Below are 7,310 nucleotides of genomic sequence, written 5' to 3'. Positions count from 1 at the left end.
AGCGCCCATGATATACCTTCTGTCAGGCATGAGACGACCACAACAACGACCGCCGGCACGCATGACGCATTTGTCACTAGGCAACGCGACACCATTTTTGAGATGAGTTTCCATGGCCATTTGGAACGTAGCTGCAAAATACGAAGTGAAAGAACACGCAAGTTTAACTTGTTTTAGTTTTTTTTTTTTACATTCGATTTGACAAAATTCGTAAAAAAATGGAGAAAAAATAGAGGGGCATTCCGAGAATTGAACTCAGGACCTCTCGCACCCTAAGCGAGAATCATACCACTAGACCAAATGCCCAATTTGTTTACAGTTTGATTTAAAATCTTTTTGTTCTATAAATGTTCCTGTCTCTTCACCCGCGTTCTCGTATCGCATCCGACGAACGTGCTTCTCAGGCCTTGCCACCGGCGAGCAGCGAGCCATTTCCCTTCGCCGGCGCTTTTCACCCACGAGCAGGCTTGGTATATATGGAGATGTTTGGCTTGAAGAATAAAACCCTCCAAAATAAGGTGGTGCATTATGTATCCATTTCTCATTTTAGTACTAACTAATTAATTAATAGTAATTGGGTGATATGGATCAACACATTACACAAACCAAACAAAAAAGGTAATTGATAAGATGATAGACTAGCTCATTCCTCAAATCAAACACCCTATATATGTTTCAGCAGTGTGCTCCGCTCAAAAATATTGACCAACTAAAAGCTAGAGCTACCGGTCACCTTAGCCGATGGATCTACGGAACCCGCCAATGTTTTACGCAAGGCAATCTTTAGCAGATTCCATATCTCATCCTCTATTTTCAAACTTTATTCTCCAAACAAACCGTGTCACCTACAATTCCACGTCTTCTATTTTACAATACTCACTGGAGACACTCTAAACATATAGCATTCAAATAATACACATAAATCAGTAGTCCAGCATGAACGGAACTAACACTTGATGTAAAAAGATGGAACCAGCTAGTCTGGTCTATCATTACATATATGACATGTACGCAGATATGATATCTAGCTCTACATGTTCAACATGAATAATACAATGAATTCACATATATGGATATGTAGAAAGAAACAAAATTATTATTTTTTTCCTGGTGCAACCAATAGTAAACTACTTCACCATCCACTCCATCTCTACCTGTTAAGCAAAGATGTATTTTTAGATAACAAAAGGCACTAGGATTTTAAGGAATTTGCCTTTTTCATTGAGCAAAGTGGATACAGCTCAGTACTTTTCATCTATGGCAACAACTGCTGCTGCAAGCAGGGCTGCATATGGGCATTATGCGTCACAGCCTGCATGCTATAATCTTCATGATTCCTGCCAAAAAGACGGTGAGAGACTCACCTCCTCATATTGTATCAAAAGTTCAGTCAGATAAAGAGGACTATAATAGGATGAAAGAGATGTTTGACGATGTACGACGTGAGCTTCTACCTGTCGATTCCGAGAATCCCCCTCAACCCCCGATTCTGAGGATCCTCCTATACCTGAGGCTATGAAATTCTTCGAGCTCTTTAAAGCTTCTGAAGAGCTGTTGCACGAGCACGTGAAAATGATTGTCCTTGTTTTATTGACTCGACTTATGGCTATTAAGTCGAAGTTTGCATTCTCAGACAACTGTTATAAGGAGCTTGTGAAATTGATCAGTGATGCACTTATGGAGAATCACAAGATGCCCAAGGACATGTGCCAGTCTAAGAAGTTGCTCTCGGGTCTCGGTATGTACTATGAAAAAATTGATGTTCTCGACAAGTTTTTTTATCACAAAACAATGTCGATTTTTTATCACAACATCTACACATGATATAATGATACCTCGACAAGTTTTATGATTTTCTGACTTCGTTTGTGTTTTATACAATTTAAAAAACAACTGGATTACAAGTTCACAGTCATGTGTTTGTAAACTTGATGTTTGGAATTTTTGGCTTATTCATGAATAATGCCGCAACATGTGCTCAATAATATGAATATCAATTTTGTATCCAATGTTTTCAAATTTTTTAGTGACTTGCAGTTCAAATTTTGAATTAACCGCATAAATTCAATTAAATGTACTAAATATAATAGATATAGAAAGCACTTTAAAAAATGTGCTCAAATTGAAAATGTGGGTCCAAGTTCCTAATCTTTTGAAGTTGTACTTAAAGAAGTTACGAGAGAGCCTGTGTGTTAAAGAAGGTACGAAAGGTTAAGTAGGGTTACGAGAGAGCGACAATCAATTTGTTCTCTTTTGAAGTTGTACTTAAAGAATTTGTGGTCGGCTTCTCCAAGTTCCTAATCTTTTATCCAGTTGGCTTCAACCTATGGTTTTCGACGCAATTCATCTACGTACGTTGTTCTTAATACTGTGCAAGCTTGTGTGTCGTGCCCGCGACGACATCTTTTTAAAGATCCAAGGACTAGTGCACGTAATATATACCAGGATATGGAATTCTAACGGTTCGCGAACGAGTGAAAGGACAGGGCATGAAGGATGCAAACTAGTCCCAAAGGTGACCCCTACTTGCGGCGGACAAAGTACATCAATCAATTGTGCTGCAGGTAGCAAGACAAGCCAACGATGCTGCACGAGGACGAGCAACTGCCGCTGCAACTGCAAGATGCTGAAACCCTAGCTGACGGATCATATCATTGGATTGGATGGTGGGTTGTTCAGTTAGTCTTTTAACAAACACGCATGTCAGTTAGACAGCTTCATATATCATTGGACGCCGTTTCTTTCTGCTGAGATCTGTCTATCTGTTGTTGTTTTTTTGTCAGTTCAGCGCTCGTGCAAATGCACGGCCGCCATTATTCAAAACGCGGATCTGATTCGGGACAAGTACTCATTTGCTCATCAACTTGATAGTATGAGATTACTAGTTTACGCGCGTCAACTGATTTCTGGTATCGAGAAGTGAAGAATTTATAGAGGCAGCTAGCGTGTGGTGCTGCAGATAACAGAGGCATGCTAGCAATGCTAGGCAAGGAGATGCAGCTGCAACTAACTGTCGACTGACAGAGTGTTGGAAGGTGAAGTCGGGTACGTACTACGTAGTCACTCAATACGGCACATGTCGGATTGCATTTTTCTTCTGTTCCAGGGTTTCCGGCCTTGGTTTCTGATAACCTGCTCGTGCATATGGTTTGCTGAAACACGGCATACTGTGTCAAGCTCACTTGTTAATGTTTGTTGCACTGAACATAACCGATGATTGCGCATCATCATGCAAGCTGCTCCATCACTGAGTGAGAAAGCAGGGGAAGATGCATGCCTTGCCAATCAGCCAATTCCAATCCCAGACTACAAATAGGCAAGATCTCCGTCCTTTCTCCTTCCATTCCACGCAGAAAACAGAACCGAAGCATATAGATCATCACACCCACACCATCCCTCGCAACAATGGCGTGCCACCAAAGGTCGACGAGCCTGCCTTCCATGCCTCGCTCCACCGACTCCAGCAGCGTGGGGCAAGAGCAAGAGCTGCAGGCCCTGAAGGTTGGCGCCTCGTCGCCCTCGGCGACCATCGAGACCACGCGCGACGGTCTGCGGAGGCTCGGCGACCTCTACAGCCGTGTGGAGAAGACGCTGCACTTGCCCAGCAACCAGCTGGCCTTGCGCCGCCGCTTGACCCAGCAGCAACAAGGGAAGACGGCGGCGGAGGAAGAGCTCGACAGGTCTCTCGCGCTGATCGACCTCTGCGGCGCCACGCAGGAGAGCTTGGCGGAGCTGAGGACGCGCGTCCAGGACCTGCGCCTGGCGTTCCGGAGAGGAGACGCCGCCGACGGCGGCGCAGGTATCCAGCTCAAGGCCGAGTCTTTCGTCCGTCTGGCGAGGAAGGCACGCAGGCCTCCTCTGAAGAAGACGACGGCCGGCAACGGCAAAGCCACTGCTGAAGATGGGTGCCGAGTGGTCAGGCTGATGGCGGAGGCCAGGGAGACGGCTGCCCGTCTGCTTGAGTCCGTGTCACGCCTCTTGCCGGAGCAGATCGGCAGTCTGAATCCGAACGCGAGCAGATGGTCCCTCGTGTCCAAGAGGTTCCGGAAGAGAGAGGCTGTGTGCGAGGTCGAGGAGCGGCAGCTGCAGGCGCTCGAGCGCGGCGTGGGAGACCTCGCGGATGGTGTTGATGTCCTGTTCAGGAGGTTGATTCAATGCAGGGTTGCTCTCCTCAACATCCTTAGCTCCTAGATGCTTCTCATGAATGGCGATGCAGTATATATGCACACAAGTTCGCAATTTGTATCTGGACACAAATAAAATGTAGATAAAGCACGCCATTGGCCATTCCAATAGATATATTCTCATTTCTGGTGATATAGCCAGATGAAGGTGAAACATCACATTTTTCGGTTTGGGGCTTTTATTGTAAGAGATGGATTCGATTCTCTTATCTTGGACCAGGGGGACACCTCTAAAAATTAAGGAATGTTTAGTTTCTTCGGATTAATTTTTAGTCCCTCAATTTTATTTTATTTTAGTTTATAATTTGTTAGAAACTAAAACTCTATTTTAGTTTTCATATTTGATAATTTAGGGGCTAAAATAAAATAAAATAAAGGTCTTAAAAATTAGTTCCTAGAAACCAAATATCTGCTAAGGCCCTTTTCTAAACCTATAGAACTAGTATATAGCATCTAAAATTAGCTGAAACGTTTACAACGGGCCAGCTATAATAGACCAATTAATTATTAGTTATATCTTTTAAATAACTATTAGTTGTTAGCTGCTCCAACCTAGCTAAAGCCAGTTAATAGTTTATTAGTTGACAAACAATTAGCTCTAGAGGTTTGGAGAGGGCCTAAAAATATTACTATTGTAGAAGTTTTGTATCATCCCCTCCTAACCTACCTTGACGTAGAAGTCCCACAACTCCACAAGTCCTAAGCTTATTACTTGGAATGATATGAGAACGCGTATAGAAGGTACCCATTTGAGTATAGAAGGTACCCATTTGATACAAGACATTTTTACTGGGACCTATCACCAAACGGAGTGTTCTCGGTACAATCTTTTTACATTGTCTTGTTATCAAATAATGATTCCAAAGCCAATCGAATTTTATGAAAATTAAGAATCACACTAAAGGCTAGTTTAGAAACTCCATTTTTCCAAGGATTGCTATTTTCCTAGGGAAAATGAACTAATTTTCATTGGGAAAATGGAGTTCCCAAACTAGCCCTTAGAAAAATGGGGTTCCCAAACTAGCCCTAAAAGTTAAAATCTTTCTATGTTACCTTAGTCATGGAGTGACACTCACCAAGTATAATATTACCAAACGTAATTAGCATGAAGAATTATCTTGTTTTGTCATATGAACGAAATTATTAACGACCTATTCTTTAAGTGTCGTCTAGCTAGGTTTGTTTGGAATATCCTCTTCTTGGTGGGTTCCGACGTGGGTGGGAAGACCTCCATCTCTATGTTGGTACTCCGCGAGCTCAGCGCCCATCTACCATAGTTGCTCATGGGCTCTGCTTAACTCATCCAGTGCATGGTCTAGCTCTGTGCCAAGGACCACAATAAGTTTGGCCTAGGCACTCAGCCTAGGATTGTCTTCACCCACAAGTGAGACAATGGTGCTAGTTGCACTACCACTGCGGCGACGAGGGTAGTATCGGATACGAAGATCATTAGCCAACTCCACAAACTCACTAAGTAGGGTAGGGCCCATCATGCGGTATCCTACGTAGAAACCTCCACACACTCTCTCGGCGATCAAATGGTGCTCATAAATAACCTCCGCACCTTGAAGGTTCCGCCTTGGAAGGCGTACTAAACAGGTAGCCTCCCAGAGATCCGGGTATCTCTCATGGCTACGCTGGTAGACTAGGCATTGATACTCAATCAGAAAGGAAAATGTGCCATTGAACAATTTCTAGTTGTTTTGGTGATTAAATGTTCAACATACCACTTTAAACTAACACACTTCATATGAGCATGAGCACAGGTGTTTAGAAAGCAAATTGAAGCCATCAAGTCCAAAAGAGCACAAACATGCCCAAAAAATATTATAAGTGTGAGGTTTGCACTTTAAATATGTTGCATATGTCATTTACAATGTTTCTAGTACTTGTGTTTGGCTCTAACACTTATTGTAGAGAAAAGCACTTTTTGGGCTTGAGTTTGGGCATATTGCAAATTCTTTTCAAATGAGGTGAAAAAGGTATGGTCCTCTCACTTAGTCAATTGTTTTAGTTGCTAACTATGTTTGTCTAAGTGCTAGAAAACCTCTCAAAGAGTGTAAAAAGAAATAAAAGAGTTTGGCTCAAAAGAGCAAAACTTGGGCCAGACTTGGCTTCGCCGGACAGTCTGGTGTGGCCTGGTCAGCTGGTTGCAACTGGCCGCTCTCAGGTATTCACGGGTCTCGCTAGCTATAAATCACCGAATAGTATAATGCATAAAGCGGTCAATGGCTCATCGCCCATGCCAACGGTTAGCAGCGAGATCGACGTTGGTCACGTCACACCAACGATCGAGAGGGGTCACCGGATAGTCTGGTATATCATCTGATAGTCTGGTGCCCACCCAAAAAGGAAGGCGGCCAATCAACTAATTAAGCAACCATTGAAGTTGAGGCTGTCCGTTGTGCATGGGACAGCCCGGTGCACTCGCGGACAGAAAGAAATCTAGAGTTTCCAAACGAAGGAGCAACGGCTCCTTGGCCCCTTAGGGCTATAAAAGAGTCCCTTGGGCACCTCTGCCAGAACACCAAGCATTCTAAGAGCACAATACAACTCTAAGACTCCACGTCGACGCCGTTCAGTGATTCGAGAGAGATTTGAGTGCATTTTTTAGCCGTAACTCTATCGTTTTGTTGTTGTGCTCTTGTCTTTGCTTTCATGTGTGTTGTTGTTGCAATTGTGCTCTTGTGTGTGTTCTTACTCCCCCTTACTCTGGTTTTGATTGTGATCACTTGTGTAAGGCATGAGAGACTCCAACTTATAGAGATTCCTCACAAACGAGATATTGAGATATAAGGAAAAACCATGGTACTCAAGTTTTATCTTTGGATCACTTGAGAGGGGTTGAGTGTAACCCTCGTCCATTAGGACGCCACAACGTGGAGTAGGGAAGCATATTATGCTTGACCGAACCACATGATAAAAATTGTCTTGTCTCTTGTGTCATTTACTTATTGCAATTTTTATCTCTTCCAAGTTCCAAACTTTCACTTGTGATATTGTTCTAAGTCTAAATTATATCTTAATAGAGAAATCAAATGAAAGGAACTTCTCTCTTTCTCTCTACTCTCAAACTTCGCTTTATCTACTCTAACTCAATCATTAGACCAAGTTTGTGTTGTTTTG

General features: G+C 43.0%; 1 non-coding gene across 1 annotated transcript; it reads right to left on the bottom strand.

Moving 5' to 3' along the window:
* Positions 1–234: 234 nt before the first annotated feature.
* On the bottom strand, positions 235–306 carry TRNAP-AGG (transfer RNA proline (anticodon AGG)). The gene has a single exon. It is a non-coding gene; the product is annotated as a tRNA-Pro (tRNA).
* Between the last annotated feature and the right edge of the window lie 7,004 nt (positions 307–7,310).

Source organism: Zea mays, chromosome 2, assembly GCF_902167145.1.
Source record: "Zea mays cultivar B73 chromosome 2, Zm-B73-REFERENCE-NAM-5.0, whole genome shotgun sequence".
In the NCBI taxonomy this organism is placed as follows: domain Eukaryota; kingdom Viridiplantae; phylum Streptophyta; class Magnoliopsida; order Poales; family Poaceae; genus Zea; species Zea mays.
This window is presented reverse-complemented; position numbering and strand designations above follow the sequence as displayed.